This window comes from Ambystoma mexicanum, chromosome 13 (assembly GCF_040938575.1).
Source record: "Ambystoma mexicanum isolate Mex_15411 chromosome 13, UKY_AmexF1_1, whole genome shotgun sequence".
Taxonomy (NCBI): Eukaryota; Metazoa; Chordata; class Amphibia; order Caudata; family Ambystomatidae; genus Ambystoma; species Ambystoma mexicanum.
In genome coordinates, this window is record NC_090938.1 from 181,172,470 (window position 1) to 181,193,327 (window position 20,858).

Sequence of the window (20,858 nt, forward strand, 5' to 3'; positions counted from 1 at the left end):
CTCCAGACCTCCATCAAGCAAGAATTAGCTTATTATATAAGTGACGATAGGGGATCTGCTGATGACAGTTTTACTTTTTGGGATGCACTTAATGCTACGATTAAAGGGAAAATTATGAGCTTCAGTTTTCGTTGTAAAACATTACAAACAGAAGAGGAAGGAAAGTTAAAACATTCATTATAGATAGCTGAGGACAAAACATTAATAATCCGTCACGTAAGAATAGAGTGTATGTATTACCCATTGGGGCCCCTCAGGGGGTTTGCCCTGCAGACCAGCAGCAGCTCGGGTATCTTAGACCAAAAAAAACAGGCATGGACTTATTCATTTTGTTTAAGCATGGTCCGCTTTTGTTTTATGTAATGAAAGCATGTCCAATCAGTAATGCATACACTGGATCTATATCACCCCATTATCCTCGTAACAGAGTTGCTCCAGTCACATAACATTAGATAGCCATTTGTTAAATAGATCATGACATGGATACAGAAGGTCCTCCTGCAGAATGTATGCTTTACATGTAGTAAATAAATAATCACTCCATTCATTAGGCTCCCCTGAGCATGAACGCTTTCTAATTTGATAAATAAACAGTCACTGCCTTTCGACGTCCTTTTGCGGAAGCAGATCTTTATTAACCCGAACAAACCCGCGGAGCGGGGAGCGGAGTTCGGGAGCCGAGTTAGTGGAGCAGTCTGCAGCAGTCACTGCCTTTCGACGTCCTTTTGCGGAAGCAGATCTTTATTAACCCGAACCATACCCGCGGAGCGGGGAGCGGAGTTCGGGAGCGGAGTTAGTGGAGCAGTCTGCAGCAGTCCGCTGCAGATCCGGAGCAGGACCGGCATGGAACCTGAGGTCCGACCGGGGAAGAAATCAGGCAGAGCTTCAAACATGCCTCCCACTAACACTGTAAGAGGTAACAAAGTAACCAAAATAATCATCGAGGAGGAGCTGCTCGTCGAGCCTGAACGCTTACGTACGGAGGAGAAAGTACAGGAGACGAATTTGGTTGTGAATGACAAAACGCAGCAAAGCAGTGTGAAGCCGGGGGTAATCCCACCCTGCAACACAGGGGGTGAGACAGGTCCAAACAAAGCAAACCTTGCCAAAACCAGTGCGGCCCAGATGGACAACACCCTCCCCCCGGACCCTGCAAAATTACCCGGTGAGAGGGAGCAAGCACCTACTAGTTCCCGGACCCCGCCTCAGACGCCTAGCGGAGCCAGAGAGGCGAGGCCCGCCGACGACGCTGACGACGTGTTCGCAGAGTTTCGAGGCTGCCCGCCCGTAGCCAGCAGAGATCGGTGTACCGCCCTAGAGGCGAGTGCCCCGAGCGGGGGAGCGGTCGGAGGACTGCCCACGCTCGAGGCTGGCCAGAGCGCAAGCGGGGCGGGCGACCTCCCAGCCATGGACCGGGAAAGTCCAGAGCCGGCAAAAACCATCACAGAAGCCGGTGTCGAACAGGACTCTCAAGAGGTAACGCCCGGGATAATCATCATACAAGAAAACGGAGTAAAACCCAGTAAAAAGCCGAGTCCGCAGAGTCCCGAAGATTTAGGGCTCACGGAGAAGCTAAACGAAAAAGGTAACAACCAGGCGCCGAGACCAACGGGCACAGACCAGTCCAGAAAGGGACATTTAATAATAGCACAATGTCATGCCCTGGACATAGGCGACCCCAGGCTACCTACAACACTGGAAAACCAAACGCTCATCACAAAGACGACCACCCCAAAAACGGCAAAAACGCAGACATCAAAACCAACAAATAACTGCGCAGTCTCGCAAAGCGAGGTGGAAGAAATCGCCACAGAGGATCAGGAGAAAAACAAATCAGTTCCGGCAAGAAACTCTGGGGAAAAACTCCAAGTAGTAGCTCGAAAAACCACACAAACAAAGCGCAGAAAACTAAACAAAAAACAGCCGAGAAAGAGAACCATACCAACAAGGAAAGAAGCAAAAAAAGGTCCAGAAACCGTAGGGGAGGAACAGAAACTCCCCCCAAATGAGCACGAAATTGTAAAGATCATTAAAAGAAGTAGAAAAACAAAGGAAAACTTACCAAATCCGCTCTTCTCACATCCACTGCAGTCTTTCTTCACTAAACAATACAAAAGAAAGTTAACTGCTGAATTAGAAGTCTCTGACACCGAAATGTTGGAACTAACTCTTGAACAAACAAAGAGCTCCGAACAGAAACATACAGAATCAATTTGGACGTACAATCACCTACAAGCTAGTGTACCCTCGACCGCAAGGGGAAGCGAGGGTGAAACCGCGATCAATGATAAATCGCCAAGCCTACCAACTCAAAATACGCCAGGGCAAGACAAACTAATGGGGCCAGCGCAAGCAGGAAACAGGACAACGACACCGAAGAGCCCTACAACCGAGCAATTAGTAAACGGGCAAACAGGCCCAATAGAACAACGACACGCATGGACCTCACCGCATCTACCAACAACGTCTCCAACAAACCCCTCAGAAACAACTAGGGAAACAGAGTCCTTACAACCGAGCCGGGCAGGCGAAAACAAAAGTCGACAAAGAAACAAAACAGAGTCGAACAAGACCAAAACAGATCCATTGATCGGGGAAACCATGACCATGAGATCTTACAAAAAAGGATGGAGAACATTCCCTTTACGCCAAAAAACCGCTGCCTCAGCGACATCGAAGTAGGTTTGCAAAAAGCTACCACAAGTGACAAACCTGATATGATAGCAATCATGTCAGCAATGACAGTGGTGCTAGCTCCTTTCTGCAAGCTATACGAGGCAATGAAAGAAGACATCAGAGACAACACAGCGGTTCTGATGAATACAATCGCAAAGATCACACACGTGGAGAGTTATATAACGGCAATCGAAGACCAGGAAAAAGGTGCAAAACATCTTATGACTAAGAAAATCGAAGAGCTGGAAAAAAAGATCGTCAACCTAGAAGGACGCATAGTCGACCAGAGGAGGTCGGGAGAAGATGCAACTAGATCACAGTCGGCGGGAGGAAAAAGGGAAGAAAAAAGGCCGTCAGCGCTTACAAACCAGGGGACAAAACAACTCCAAGTAAGCACCTGCCCTGGCTCGAGTATGGTGTCAGGCAGAGTCAGAGAGGAAGGCGTTCAGCTTAGGCACACTAGCATAGAACAAAGAGTACAGCAGAAAGAAACACAGAAACCGGACCAGATTACCATAAGCTCACCACGAACAATAGAAGACTTCCTGCTAGATAATGCCTTAATGAATATATCGCATCATGCGAACATCTCAATTAGCTCAGAAGAGGACAATTGCCCCCTAAACACGGGAAAATCATCACCAAATAGAGCAAGCCGTTACAAAATAACACAAGTGACTGTACAAGCTATATCAAATGGAGCAGAAATGAAAGAACAGTTAGAAGCGACGACGCCTAGAGAGCCAAGACCAGTTCCAGTGAGTTCCCAAGAAAAACCAAGGACGAAATAGAGAAGTAAGGCGACCTCTCAGATTCAACATAATAAGAACAAAATATGCCTTTTCAAACTGGAGCAAAAAGAAGAGGGAAAAAATCACCTGATCCTAAACCGTTCGACGGTAATGTACTTGATGAAGAAAACAAAATCTCTGAGGAACATGTTAACAGAGGACATAAAGCGGGTGGAACCCTATCACAGAAAAAAGTTAGCTAAAGCATATTTACATGTCAAAAGCGAAGCAGTGGAAAAACTTGACGGTACAGCCTTTGAAGAATGGGTTTTAAACTAACAGAAGTGGCAACCGTGGAAAAAAAAAGAGGAAACTGAAGGCAATGACCCAAGACAAAGAGAGAAAACAAGTTCAGAAAACACACCAACGAAAATACAGACTCCTGACCCACAGAACCACACAAAAGACACTGACGGGAACAAGCCTTACAAAATGGTGAAGGAGCAATACCAAGCACCTGGCCAAGGGGCCAGAGAGGGAAAAGCAGAGAAAGACATAATAAAAAAGAAATCAACAGATCAGGCCGATGAAGTCCCGGCAAAAACCAAATGGTATGGCCTATTCAAGCTGGAACGATGCAATGCAGCGAAGGAGAGAGCACTGTTAAACCGTCCAAAGATACTTCAGATAATGAACAGTGCAAAGGAGTTGAGACATCTGACGACGGAAGACATCAAATTAGTCGAACCCATACAAAGCATACATACACATTGAAGCAGATAGCAGGAAAAAAATAGGATTAAAAGCCTATCAAGAACTGAAAGAGATGGGCTTTCTGCTAACAGATCTAAATAACCAGAAAACGAAAAATGAAGGAAATCAGCAGATACTATTTAACATACAAAAACAAAATCCAAACAAGAAAAATCATATAAAAGAAAATAGCCAGAATCATCAGGACCTACACCTACAAGGGAATAAAGACGCGGCAGAACACCCAGAAGTAAGGAAACAGAGAGAATCAATGCCGCCAGTGCGCAAACTACAAGGTCCATAGAACTGGTTACGCACAACGATAAACGCAAACAACACCAAATAGCAACGAAAAGGGCCAGTCCTCCAAAACAGCAAGAGCCCTGTAGGAAAAGAGGGTCGGCCCGCTAATGAGATTTACAGCCTGGGATCATGGAATACCCGAGGATATAACCATCTTACTCAGACAAGCGACGTACATCTGGGTCGTTATGACATATTATGCCTACAAGAAACCTGGCTATCAGCCAAACCAACACTTGATGGCTTCACGGTTCAGATTTCTCCAGCGGTCAAAGGCCTTCTGGGAAGACCCTCAGCGGGCCTTTTGACAGCGGTCAAAACAGGCCGGGGCATGAATGAGCCAAAGAAATGGAAGGAAGCATATGAGATGCTGGTATCGCTGACCACTTGGCCTGCCCAAAACAACTAACAAAGAGAAAAGTGCAAAAAAAACCTCGCCATTATTAATTGCTATTGGAATCCCCAGAGGATGTCAACCGAAACCTTCTGTCTAAATATGGGGAGCACGATAGATCAGTTATACGAAGCATTCAAGGACATCAATATCATCATATGCGGTGACCTAAACGCGAATTGCAGCGAGACAAACAGCACAACTCCGAAACGTTCAGACCACTCTCAAAACCGAGGGAAAGCGTGGAACGAACTGATTTCTGGAAGAGACATCCAACACATTGCAACGCTATTCCCAAACCAAATCAATATTCCGACCTGGGAAAGTGGAGAGTCAAAAGCCTCAATAGACCATATTTGCATGTCAGCAGGCATGATTGACTCGATGACGAGTTTTAGAGTTCAAAAAACTAGAAACAGTGATCACAACCTGGTCACCTGCTCGTGGAAAGATACGAAAACAACAAAACTAAGTAACCCTCTAGAAACAGAAGCCAATAACCAGAGCACCATACTAAAGCTCACAGAAAAGGATATAAAGAAACTTAGGTTTGCATGGGGAAACAAACTTAAGTCAAACAAAAAGGAAGATATAAAAGAAAGACCGGACTACTTACCTTTCCTAGTACTCTACAGAAAACAAAGGGGAAAATCTAATCAGGTCTTCAACCAACAACACGCTTTCAACAGTGAACTGGTGAACCAAAGAAAACTGAGCCGTACTCTAAGGAGAAGAGCAAAAAAATCTAATGGCGAGTCAGACTGGCAACTTTGGCATAAAGAGAGGAAGAAATATGCAAACTGGCTAAAACAACATAAGGCACTTCAATATCAGATAAATGCAGAAGCGATGATGAAAATTTTAGAGTAAAAAAACTCAAGAGCATTTTGGTCCCTTCTTAACAAATCGACCATTGCGAAATCTGCACCTCTGTGTAATGCAGTATCGGAGGAGAAATGGATAACCCATATCTCATCAGAATTCGAAGAGGCTGAAAATCCAACATCGCTCGTACCGGAAAACATCTGCACAAACTGGATAAATGTAACAAGTCAGGAAGATATAAAAGCAAAGATCATGAAGCTAAAGGCCTCCAGAGCCCCGGGACCGGACGGGCTCAGCAATGTAATGCTAAAACAATTTCCCACACAATGGTCAGAGGTAATAAGTGAAATTTTTGAAGAGTGCGAACATACTAAGAAAATCCCAGCATCGTGGCTCAAAGCGGTTATAGTTCCGATGTACAAAAAGGGCGCCCGCGAAGACCCGGCAAACTATAGACCAATCGCCCTTTTAGATGTCATCGGCAAAATATATGCATCTCTCCTGCTAGACAGCTTCAGGCTCTGGGAAAAAAAACGCCAATTTCAAAGACAACCTACAAGTGGGCTTTCAAAAAAATTGATCCACTGGAATAAACATCATGATTATCAACATCCTAACGGACAAGATAAAAGAAGGGGCCCCAAAGCTCTATTTAGCTTTTATCGACCTATCTAAGGCTTTCGACAAAATAGATAGAAACCTTCTGTGGGCAAAACTCCAGAGCTGGAACTGTCCACCGTCAGTCCTGGAACCTATAAAAGCGCTGCACACAGATAACACTGTCAGAATCATACTCAGTCAGGAAGGAATTCTGTCAGAAGAAATCAAGATATAACGCCGGGTCAAACAGGGTGGTCCCCTAGCTCCAACCCTCTTCATTTCATTTCTGAGCAATTTCCAGCACGCCGAAAAAGAAATCAGGTGTTTCCCACCAAAAATAGGCAAAACCACTGTACCAAGATTACTATACGCCGACGATATTATCTTGATAGACCAAACAAAATTAGGTCTCCAGCGGAAACTAGACAACCTGGCAAAGTAATCAACCAAAACCGCCTGATCATTAATAAAAACAAAACAAAAGTGTTGATTCTCGAAAAAACACAGAGTTCGAAAAACAAACAACAAATACTCTACTTGGAAAAAGAAAAGCTAGAAATAGTTGAATCAATCAAATACTTGGGAGTCGATCTGGACAGCACCAAAACAGCTCAAACAATGCAGTGGACTCTATGGGATAAAGCAAAGCGACTAGCATCACAGACCCGACTAGTCGATAAGAAGTTTGGGAAATTCTCCCTGACACCTGCAATTAACTTCTATAAAGGAAAAGTGATCCCCGCTCTGACCTATGGAATGGAAGTATCACTCTCAATGCCAACAAACATCTGGACAAAACTGGAAGGGCTAATATGGAAATCAGTTTTGGGAGTCCCAAATTCTACCTCAATGGCAGCGATAAGAAGGGAGCTGGGCTTGGTTTCACTCGAATCCATGGTGGATCAAGCAGCAATTAACTTTTTCAGGAAAATTATCCTGGAGGAGCGCTCCCCAGCCATCGCCATGATCAAAGAGGAGATGGATTTAGTCAAATGTGCAGCCTTGGAAGTATGGAAGGAAAAAAGAAGAGCAAAATTACTAGAAATTGCGTGCCCAGAGAAAGAACTGAAAGAAAACCCTGACAGAATAAAGAAAAAAGTAGTCATGATGGACTGGATCAGAATGCTAGATCTCGCAACAAAAAACAAACTCCTCACCCACCTCCCCCCAACTTTCAATAAAGTAAAATCGCCAATCAAATATTGCAAAAAATTTCCAGATAAAAGGAAACAAAACCTGCTCTTAAAAGCAAGATTAAACCTGCTACCTACCAAAGAAATACTTTCGATTAGATCGACCTCAGAGGAGGCAAACTGTCGATTATGTAACAAACCAGATACAAAAGAAACCTTAAAGCACCTGATACTTAGCTGTGAAAATAACAAACAGAACAGAAATACGTACCTACTTCCTTTGGCAGAAAATCCATGGATATTTGAAGAAATAGAGATATGGAATAGACTGATTTCGGGAGAATCTACAAGGTGGTCGATGGCCATGGCGAACTTAATCGAGGCAACTTTTAAGCAGCTAAGAGAAAGCCCTGCAACATTGACTCCAAGTGTAGTAGAAGATTCGGGCACAGATGATAGGGAGACTTCGGTCCCAAGGATAAACGAATAAACAACCAACAAACAATATCTAATAACTCTGTGCACGTACACTTTGAACAGGGCCACATAGCCAGGGTTCCTGCATCCGAGGCGAGAAATAGAGACAAAGAAATAACGACAGAAGGAAACAAAGACAAAGATAAAGATAAAGATAAAGAAGAAGAAGCATTAAACTGTTTGATACATTTTTCAGATTTTCTTTCTGAACAAAATAAATCGAAAAATAAATAAATAAATAAATAAATAAATAAACAACCTTTTCTGTCAAAGGTTTCTCTTGAGAATGATCGCTTTCACATTTGAAGAATAAATAACTTTTCCTGTCAGAGCTTTCTCTTGAGAATGAATGCTCTCACATTTGATAAGTAAACATCCCTTTATGTCACAGGTTTCTATTGAGAATGATCGCTTTCAGATTTGCTAAATAAATAACGTTTCCTTTCACAGGTTCTCGCATTTGATACATAAATAACCTTTTCTGTCATCAGGTATCCCCTGAGGATGAACACTTTCTCATTTGATGAATAAACAACCTTTTGTCACAGGTTTCTCTTGAGAATGCACATTCTCACATTTGATAAATTAATAACTTTTCCTGATACAGGTTTGACTTTAGAAAGAGTGCTCTCACATTTGATAAATAAACAACCTTTTCTGTCACAGTTTTCTTTTGAGAAAGAACGCTCTCACATCTGATAAATAGATAACCTTTTCTGTCACAGGTGTTCCCTGAGAATTAACGCTTTCTCATTTGATAAATAAACAACCTTTTCTGTCATAGTTTTCTCTTGAGAATGATCGCTTTCACATTTGATAAATAAATAACTTTTCCTGTCACAGGTTTCTCTTGAGAATGAACGCTTTCTCATTTGATAAATAAACAACCTTTTCTGTCACAGTTTTATATTGAGAAAGAACACTCTCACATTTGATAAATAGATAACTTTTTCTGTCACAGGTATCCCCTGAGAATGAATACTTTCTCATTTGATAAATAAACAACCTTCTCTGTCACAGTTTTCTATTGAGAATGATCGCTTTCACATTTGATAAATAAATAACCTTCCTGTCACAGGTTTCTCTTGTAAAGGAACACTTTCTCATTTGATACATAAACAACCTTTTGTGTCACAGTTTTCTATTGAGAATTATCGCTTTCACATTTGATAAATAAATAACCTTTCCTGTCACAGGTTTCTCTTGAGAATGAACGCTTCCTCATTTGATAAATAAACAACCTTTTCTGTCACAGGTTTCTCTTGAGAATGAATGCTCTCTCATTTGATACATAAATAACCTTTTCTGTCATCGAGTATCGCCTGAGAATGCACACTCTCACATTTGATAAACAAATAACTTTTCCTGATACAGGTTTGACTTCAGAAAGAACGCTTTCACATTCATAAATAAATAACCTTTTCTGTCACAGGTTTCTCTTGAGAATGATCGCTTTCACATTTGGTAAATATATAACATTTACTGTCACAGGTTTCTCTCGAGAATGAACGCTTTCTCATTTGATAAATAAACAACCTTTTCTGTCACAGTTTCCCATGAGAATGAATGCTCTCACATTTGATAAATAAATAACCTTTTCTGTCATCAAGTATCCCCTGAGAATGAACGCTCTCACATCTGATAAATAGATAACCTTTCCTGTCACAGGTATCCCCTGAGAATGAACGCTTTCTCATTTGATGAATAAACAACCTTTTCTGTCATAGTTTTCTACTGAGATGATCGCTTTCGCATTTCATTAATAAATACCTTTCCTGCCACAGGTTTCTCTTGAGAATGAACACTTTCTCATTCGATAAATAAACAACCTTTTCTGTCACCGTTTTCTATTGAGAATTATCGCTTTCACATTTGATAAATAAATAACCTTTCCTGTCACAGGTTTCTCTTGAGAATGAACGCTTCTTCATTTGATAAATAAACAACCTTTTCTGTCACAGGTTTCTCTTGAGAATGAATGCTCTCTCATTTGATACATAAATAACCTTTTCTGTCATCAAGTATCACCTGAGAATGCACACTCTCACATTTGATAAACAAATAACTTTTCCTGATACAGGTTTGACTTTAGAAAGAACGCTTTCACATTCATAAATAAATAACCTTTTCTGTCACAGGTTTCTTTTGAGAATGATCGCTTTCACATTTGGTAAATATATTACATTTACTGTCACAGGTTTCTCTTGAGAATGAACGCTTTCTCACTTGATAAATAAACAACCTTTTCTGTCACAGTTTTATATTGAGAAAGAACACTCTCACATTTGATAAATAGATAACTTTTTCTGTCACAGGTATCCCCTGAGAATGAATACTTTCTCATTTGATAAATAAACAACCTTCTCTGTCACAGTTTTCTATTGAGAATGATCGCTTTCACATTTGATAAATAAATAACCTTCCTGTCACAGGTTTCTCTTGTAAAGGAACACTTTCTCATTTGATACATAAACAACCTTTTGTGTCACAGTTTTCTATTGAGAATTATCGCTTTCACATTTGATAAATAAATAACCTTTCCTGTCACAGGTTTCTCTTGAGAATGAACGCTTCCTCATTTGATAAATAAACAACCTTTTCTGTCACAGGTTTCTCTTGAGAATGAATGCTCTCTCATTTGATACATAAATAACCTTTTCTGTCATCGAGTATCGCCTGAGAATGCACACTCTCACATTTGATAAACAAATAACTTTTCCTGATACAGGTTTGACTTCAGAAAGAACGCTTTCACATTCATAAATAAATAACCTTTTCTGTCACAGGTTTCTCTTGAGAATGATCACTTTCACATTTGGTAAATATATAACATTTACTGTCACAGGTTTCTCTTGAGAATGAACACTTTCTCATTTGATAAATAAACAACCTTTTCTGTCACAGTTTCCCTTGAGAATGAATGCTCTCACATTTGATAAATAAATAACCTTTTCTGTCATCAAGTATCCCCTGAGAATGAACGCTCTCACATCTGATAAATAGATAACCTTTTCTGTCACAGGTATCCCCTGAGAATGAACGCTTTCTCATTTGATGAATAAACAACCTTTTCTGTCATAGTTTTCTACTGAGATGATCGCTTTCGCATTTGATTAATAAATAACCTTTCCTGCCACAGGTTTCTCTTGAGAATGAACACTTTCTCATTTGATAAATAAACAACCTTTTCTGTCACCGTTTTCTATTGAGAATGATAGCTTTCACATTTGATAAATAAATAACCTTCCTGTCACAGGTTTCTCTTGTAAAGGAACACTTTCTCATTTGATACATAAACAACCTTTTCTGTCACAGTTTTCTATTGAGAATTATCGCTTTCACATTTGATAAATAAATAACCTTTCCTGTCACAGGTTTCTCTTGAGAATGAACGCTTCTTCATTTGATAAATAAACAACCTTTTCTGTCACAGGTTTCTCTTGAGAATGAATGCTCTCTCATTTGATACATAAATAACCTTTTCTGTCATCAAGTATCACCTGAGAATGCACACTCTCACATTTGATAAACAAATAACTTTTCCTGATACAGGTTTGACTTCAGAAAGAACGCTTTCACATTCATAAATAAATAACCTTTTCTGTCACTGGTTTCTCTTGAGAATGATCGCTTTCACATTTGGTAAATATATTACATTTACTGTCACAGGTTTCTCTTGAGAATGAACGCTTTCTCACTTGATAAATAAACAACCTTTTCTGTCACAGTTTCTCTTGAGAATGAATGCTCTCACATTTGATAATTAAATAACCTTTTCTGTCCTCAAGAATCCCCTGAGAATGAACGCTCTCACATCTGATAAATAGATAACCTTTTCTGTCACAGGTATCCCCTGAGAATGAACGCTTTCTCATTTGATGAATAAACAACCTTTTCTGTCATCGTTTTCTCTTGAGAATGATCGCTTTCACATTTGATAAATAAATAACCTTCCTGTCACAGGTTTCTCTTGTAAAGGAACACTTTCTCATTTGATACATAAACAACCTTTTGTGTCACAGTTTTCTATTGAGAATTATCGCTTTCACATTTGATAAATAAATAACCTTTCCTGTCACAGGTTTCTCTTGAGAATGAACGCTTCCTCATTTGATAAATAAACAACCCTTTCTGTCACAGGTTTCTCTTGAGAATGAATGCTCTCTCATTTGATACATAAATAACCTTTTCTGTCATCAAGTATCGCCTGAGAATGCACACTCTCACATTTGATAAACAAATAACTTTTCCTGATAAAGGTTTGACTTCAGAAAGAACGCTTTCACATTCATAAATAAATAACCTTTTCTGTCACAGGTTTCTCTTGAGAATGATCGCTTTCACATTTGGTAAATATATAACATTTACTGTCACAGGTTTCTCTTGAGAATGAACACTTTCTCACTTGATAAATAAACAACCTTTTCTGTCACAGTTTCTCTTGAGAATGAATGCTCTCACATTTGATAAATAAATAACCTTTTCTGTCATCAAGTATCCCCTGAGAATGAACGCTCTCACATCTGATAAATAGATCACCTTTTCTGTCACAGGTATCCCCTGAGAATGAACGCTTTCTCATTTGATGAATAAACAACCTTTTCTGTCATAGTTTTCTACTGAGATGATCGCTTTCGCATTTGATTAATAAATAACCTTTCCTGCCACAGGATTCTCTTGAGAATGAACACTTTCTCATTTGATAAATAAACAACCTTTTCTGTCACCGTTTTCTATTGAGAATGATCGCTTTCACATTTGATAAATAAATAACCTTCCTGTCACAGGTTTCTCTTGTAAAGGAACACTTTCTCATTTGATACATAAACAACCTTTTCTGTCACAGTTTTCTATTGAGAATGAACGCTTCTTCATTTGATAAATAAACAACCTTTTCTGTCACAGGTTTCTCTTGAGAATGAATGCTCTCTCATTTGATACATAAATAACCTTTTCTGTCATCAAGTATCACCTGAGAATGCACACTCTCACATTTGATAAACAAATAACTTTTCCTGATACAGGTTTGACTTCAGAAAGAATGCTTTCACATTCATAAATAAATAACCTTTTCTGTCACAGGTTTCTCTTGAGAATGATCGCTTTCACATTTGGTAAATATATTACATTTACTGTCACAGGTTTCTCTTGAGAATGAACGCTTTCTCACTTGATAAATAAACAACCTTTTCTGTCACAGTTTTCTATTGAGAATGAACGCTTCTTCATTTGATAAATAAACAACCTTTTCTGTCACAGGTTTCTCTTGAGAATGAATGCTCTCTCATTTGATACATAAATAACCTTTTCTGTCATCAAGTATCACCTGAGAATGCACACTCTCACATTTGATAAACAAATAACTTTTCCTGATACAGGTTTGACTTCAGAAAGAACGCTTTCACATTCATAAATAAATAACCTTTTCTGGCACAGGTTTCTCTTGAGAATGATCGCTTTCACATTTGGTAAATATATTACATTTACTGTCACAGGTTTCTCTTGAGAATGAACGCTTTCTCACTTGATAAATAAACAACCTTTTCTGTCACAGTTTCTCTTGAGAATGAATGCTCTCACATTTGATAAATAAATAACCTTTTCTGTCATCAAGTATCCCCTGAGAATGAACGCTCTCACATCTGATAAATAGATAACCTTTTTTGTCACAGGTATCCCCTGAGAATGAACGCTTTCTCATTTGATGAATAAACAACCTTTTCTGTCATAGTTTTCTACTGAGATGATCGCTTTCGCATTTGATTAATAAATAACCTTTCCTGCCACAGGTTTCTCTTGAGAATGAACACTTTCTCATTTGATAAATAAACAACCCTTTCTGTCACCGTTTTCAATTGAGAATGATCGCTTTCACATTTGATAAATAAATAACCTTCCTGTCACAGATTTCTCTTGTAAAGGAACACTTTCTCATTTGATACATAAACAACCTTTTCTGTCACAGTTTTCTATTGAAAATTATCGCTTTCACATTTGATAAATAAATAACCTTTCCTGTCACAGGTTTCTCTTGAGAATGAACGCTTCTTCATTTGATAAATAAACAACCTTTTCTGTCACAGGTTTCTCTTGAGAATGAATGCTCTCTCATTTGATACATAAATAACCTTTTCTGTCATCAAGTATCCCCTGAGAATGAACGCTCTCACATCTGATAAATAGATAACCTTTTTTGTCACAGGTATCCCCTGAGAATGAACGCTTTCTCATTTGATGAATAAACAACCTTTTCTGTCATAGTTTTCTACTGAGATGATCGCTTTCGCATTTGATTAATAAATAACCTTTCCTGCCACAGGTTTCTCTTGAGAATGAACACTTTCTCATTTGATAAATAAACAACCCTTTCTGTCACCGTTTTCAATTGAGAATGATCGCTTTCACATTTGATAAATAAATAACCTTCCTGTCACAGATTTCTCTTGTAAAGGAACACTTTCTCATTTGATACATAAACAACCTTTTCTGTCACAGTTTTCTATTGAAAATTATCGCTTTCACATTTGATAAATAAATAACCTTTCCTGTCACAGGTTTCTCTTGAGAATGATCGCTTTCACATTTGGTAAATATATAACATTTACTGTCACAGGTTTCTCTTGAGAATGAAGGCTTTCTCACTTGATAAATAAACAACCTTTTCTGTCACAGTTTCTCTTGAGAATGAATGCTCTCACATTTGATAAATAAAAAACCTTTTCTGTCATCAAGTATCCCCTGAGAATGAACGCTCTCACATCTGATAAATAGATAACCTTTCCTGTCACAGGTTTCTCTTGAGAATGAACGCTTCCTCATTTGATAAATAAACAACCTTTTCTGTCACAGGTTTCTCTTGAGAATGAATGCTCTCTCATTTGATACATAAATAACCTTTTCTGTCATCAAGTATCGCCTGAGAATGCCCACTCTCACATTTGATAAACAAATAACTTTTCCTGATACAGGTTTGACTTCAGAAAGAACGCTTTCACATTCATAAATAAATAACCTTTTCTGTCACAGGTTTCTCTTGAGAATGATCGGTTTCACATTTGGTAAATATATAACATTTACTGTCACAGGTTTCTCTTGAGAATGAACGCTTTCTCACTTGATAAATAAACAACCTTTTCTGTCACAGTTTCTCTTGAGAATGAATGCTCTCACATTTGATAAATAAATAACCTTTTCTGTCATTAAGTATCCCCTGAGAATGAACGCTCTCACATCTGATAAATAGATCACCTTTTCTGTCACAGGTATCCCCTGAGAATGAACGCTTTCTCATTTGATGAATAAACAACCTTTTCTGTCATAGTTTTCTACTGAGATGATCGCTTTCGCATTTGATTAATGAATAACCTTTCCTGCCACAGGTTTCTCTTGAGAATGAACACTTTCTCATTTGATAAATAAACAACCTTTTCTGTCACCGTTTTCTCTTGAGAATGATCGCTTTCACATTTGGTAAATATATTACATTTACTGTCACAGGTTTCTCTTGAGAATGAACGCTTTCTCACTTGATAAATAAACAACCTTTTCTGTCACAGTTTTCTATTGAGAATGAACGCTTCTTCATTTGATAAATAAACAACCTTTTCTGTCACAGGTTTCTCTTGAGAATGAATGCTCTCTCATTTGATACATAAATAACCTTTTCTGTCATCAAGTATCACCTGAGAATGCACACTCTCACATTTGATAAACAAATAACTTTTCCTGATACAGGTTTGACTTCAGAAAGAACGCTTTCACATTCATAAATAAATAACCTTTTCTGTCACAGGTTTCTCTTGAGAATGATCGCTTTCACATTTGGTAAATATATTACATTTACTGTCACAGGTTTCTCTTGAGAATGAACGCTTTCTCACTTGATAAATAAACAACCTTTTCTGTCACAGTTTCTCTTGAGAATGAATGCTCTCACATTTGATAAATAAATAACCTTTTCTGTCATCAAGTATCCCCTGAGAATGAACGCTCTCACATCTGATAAATAGATAACCTTTTCTGTCACAGGTATCCCCTGAGAATGAACGCTTGCTCATTTGATGAATAAACAACCTTTTCTGTCATAGTTTTCTACTGAGATGATCGCTTTCGCATTTGATTAATAAATAACCTTTCCTGCCACAGGTTTCTCTTGAGAATGAACACTTTCTCATTTGATAAATAAACAACCTTTTCTGTCACCGTTTTCTATTGAGAATGATCGCTTTCACGTTTGATAAATAAATAACCTTCCTGTCACAGGTTTCTCTTGTAAAGGAACACTTTCTCATTTGATACATAAACAACCTTTTCTGTCACAGTTTTCTATTGAGAATTATCGCTTTCGCATTTGATAAATAAATAACCTTTCCTGTCACAGGTTTCTCTTGAGAATGAACGCTTCTTCATTTGATAAATAAACAACCTTTTCTGTCACAGGTTTCTCTTGAGAATGAATGCTCTATCATTTGATACATAAATAACCTTTTCTGTCATCAAGTATCGCCTGAGAATGCACACTCTCACATTTGATAAACAAATAACTTTTCCTGATACAGGTTTGACTTCAGAAAGAACGCTTTCACATTCATAAATAAATAACCTTTTCTGTCACAGGTTTCTCTTGAGAATGATCGCTTTCACATTTGGTAAATATATAACATTTATTATCACAGGTTTCTCTTGAGAATGAACGCTTTCTCATTTGATAAATAAACAACCTTTTCTGTCACAGTTTCTCTTGAGAATGAATGCTCTCACATTTGATAAATAAATAACCTTTTCTGTCCTCAAGTATCCCCTGAGAATGAACGCTCTCACATCTGATAAATAGATAACCTTTTCTGTCACAGGTATCCCCTGAGAATGAACGCTTTCTCATTTGATGAATAAACAACCTTTTCTGTCATAGTTTTCTATTGAGATGATCGCTTTCGCATTTGATTAATAAATAACCTTTCCTGTCACCGGTTTCTCTTGAGATGGAACACTTTCTCATTTGATAAATTAACAACCTTTTCTGTCACAGTTTTCTCTTGAGAATCATCGCTTTCACATTTGATAAATAAATAACCTTTCCTGTCACCAGGTATCCCCTGAGGATGAACACTTTCTAATTTGATAAATAAACACCTTTTGACACAGGTTTCTCTTGAGAATGCACATTCTCACATTTGATAAATTAATAACTTTTCCTGATACAGGTTTGACTTTAGAAAGAATGCTCTGACATTTGTTAAATAAATAACATTTTCTGCATGGGTATCCCCTGAGAATGAACACTTTCTCATTTGATAAATAAATAGCCTTTCCTGTCATCAGGTATCCCCTGAGAATGAACGCTCTCACATCTCATAAATAGATAACCTTTTCTGTCACATGTATACCCTGAGAATGAACACTTTCTGATTTGATAAATAAACAACAGTTTCTGTCACAGATTTCTCTTGAGAATGAATGCTCTCACATTTGATAAATAAATAACCTTTCCTGTCATCAGGTATCCCCTGAGAATGAACGCTCTCACATCTGATAATTAGATAACCTTTTCTGTCACAGGTATTCCCTGAGAATTAACGCTTTCTCATTTGATAAATAAACAACCTTTTCTGTCATAGTTTTCTATTGAGAATGATCGCTTTCACATTTGATAAATAAATAACTTTTCCTGTCACAGGTTTCTCCAGAGAATGAACGCTTTTTCATTTGATAAATAAACAACCTTTTCTGTCACAGTTTTCTATTAAGAAAGAACGCTCTGACATTTGATAAATAGTTAACTTATTCTGTCACAGGTATCCCCTGAGAATTAATACTTTCTCATTTGATAAATAAACAACCTTCTCTGTCACCGTTTTCTATTGAGAATAATCACTTTCACATTTGATGAATAAATAACCTTTCCTGCCACAGGTTTCTCTTGAGAATGACCACTTTCTCATTTGATAAATAAACAACCTTTTCTGTCACCGTTTTCTATTGAGAATGATCGCTTTCACATTTGATAAATAAATAACCTTTCCTGTCACAGGTTTCTCTTGAGAAGAAACACTTTCTCATTTGATAAATAAACAACCTTTTCTGTCACAGGTTTCTATTGAGAATTATCACTTTCACATTTGATAAATAAATAGCCTTTCCTGTCACAGGTTTCTCTTGAGAATGAACGCTTCCTCATTTGATAAATAAACAACCTTTTCTGTCACAGGTTTCTATTGAGAATGAATGCTCTCTCATTTGATACATAAATACCCGTTTCTGTCATCAGGTATCCCCCGAGGATGAACGCTTTCTCATTTAAAAAATAAACAACCTTTTCTGTCGGAGCTTTCTCTGGAGAATGCAGAATCTCACATTTGATAAACAAATAAGTGTTCCTGATACAAGTTTGACTTTAGAAAGAACGCTTTCACATTTGATAAATAAATAACCTTTTCTGTCACAGGTATACGCTGAGAATGAACGCTTTCTCGTTTGATAAATAAACAACCTTTTCTGTCACAGGTTTCTCTTGAGAATGATCACTTTCACATTTGGTAAATATATAACCTTTCCTGTTACAGGTTTCTCTTGAGAATGAACGCTTTCTCATTTGATAAATAAACAACCTTTTCTGTCACAGTTTCTCTTGAGATGATCGCTTTCACATTTGATAAATAAATACCCTTTCCTGTCACAGGTTTCTCTTGAGTTGGAACACTTTCTCATTTGATAAATAAACAGCCTTTTCTGTCACAGTTTTGTATAGAGAATGATCGCTTTCACATTTGATAAATAAATAACCTTTCTTGTCACAGGTTTCTCTTGAGAATGAACGCTTCCTCATTTGATAAATAAACAACCTTTTCTGTAACAGGTTTCTCTTGAGAATGAATGCTCTCTCATTTGATACTTAAATAACCTTTTCTGTCATCAGGTATCCCCTGCGGATGAACACTTTCTCATTTAATAAATAAAAACCTTTTCTGTCAGAGGTTTCTCTTGAGAATGCACACTCTCACATTTGATAAACAAATAACTTTTCCTGATAAAGGTTTGACTTTAGAAAGAACGCTCTCACATTTGATAAATAATTAACCTTTTCTGTCACAGGTATCCCCTGAGAATGAACGGTTTCTCATTTGATAAATAAACAACCTTTTCTGTCATAGGTTTCTCTTGAGAATGATTGCTTTCACATTTGGTAAATATATAACCTTTCCTGCCACACAGGTTTCTCTTGAGAATGAACGCTCTCTCATTTGATAAATAAATAACTTTTCCTGTCAGAGGTTTCTATTGAGAATGATCGTTTTTCACATTTGGCAAATAAATAACGTTTCCTGTCACAGGTCTCTCTTGAAAATGAATGCCCTCTCATTTGATACATGAGTAACCTTTCCTGTCATTAGGTATTCCCTGAGGATGAACGCTTTCTCATTTGATAAATAAACAACCTTTTTTCGTCACAGGTTTCTCTTGAGAATGCACACTCTCACATTTGATAAATAAATAACTTTTCCTGATACAGGTTTCTCTTGAGAATGAATACTTTCTCATTTGATAAATAAACAACCTTTTCTGTCACAGGTTTCTGTTGAGAATGAATGTTCTCTTATTTGATACATAAATAACCTTTTCTGTCACAGTTTCTATTGAGAATGCACACTCTCACATTTGATAAATAAATAACCTATCCTGTCACAGGTTTCTCTTGAGAATGAACACTGTCTCATTTGATAAATAAACAACCTTTTCTGTCACAGATTTCTCTTGAGAATGAATGCTCTCACATTTGATAAATAACCTTTACGGTCATCAGGTATCCCCTGAGAATGAACACTCTCACATCTGATAAATAGATAACCTTTTCTGTCACAATACCCTTAGAATGAACACTTTCTCATTTGATAAATGAACAACCTTTTCTGTCACAGATTTCTCTTTAGAATAAACGCTTTCACATTGTGAAAACACTGGGCTCTTATCATCCTCCTCCGTGGTGGGAATACTTATTATCTCACGGAGCAGGCCAAGTGCCAAACTCTGACAAGATATATCTATTTGCCCGAGGTGGTGGCAATGAACAAAACAGCATAATACTGCACCTGACCCAATAGGTTGAGGATGGTTTACGCAGAAAAAAAAATGGGGACTGGACCCTCACCAGTGGACCAACCCCTACAGGGTGCCAATGGGGCTTACACGCACGGTGTCCACCTGGGTCATTAATCCCCACCTCTGCACCACAGCTGGGAACACAACTTACAAGTCGCTGACCCAGCGCTGTGAATATTTCAGCAAGAACTTATCATCCCAATACTGCCCACGTGTTTGATCAGGATTGACGCACACACGGCAAGATATCCCCACTACTCTTCTGCCCACTCCTACCGGACCGGACCCGGCTGCACCACTCCTGACCCCGCTCTTCCAGGCTCATATAAGCGGTGGGGCGTGGATGCAGCGACTGCCAAATGCTGCCTGGCTCTCACTCAGGTTCACTCTCTTGACCCCGGGTGGGGGGAGAGAGAGAGCTGTCAATCACCCAATCGGCGTTTGACCTATGGACCAGGGCGGGTGTCCTCGTCTTGACAGAGGGCCTTGGTGCCCTCTGGAGAAGTCTCGTACTTCTGCCTCCTCTTGTCTCCGCTGGCCGCTGCCTCCAGCGACTCCCCTTCACGCTGTTATGCCCTAAGGCGTTACCATCAGCATTCGCCAGCAGGGGAGCTCACTCAGCCCCTGAGGTGGAATCACCTCATCAGAGGCTCCGCTCCCCCTGCTGGTTTAGTCTACCATCTCTGGATCCCAGAATTTTTGCACATCCAAACCACACACCGTTGAGGGGAAGGGACATAAAGGGAGGACTGTAAACAAACCAACCTTCCCACAGAATGGGATACTCAGCCCTTTGCATACTGAAACCCCACAGGAAGTGGGGTTTACACTCACCCCCTTCTCCCTCAAAACCCTTGTCCCTAAGAGTTT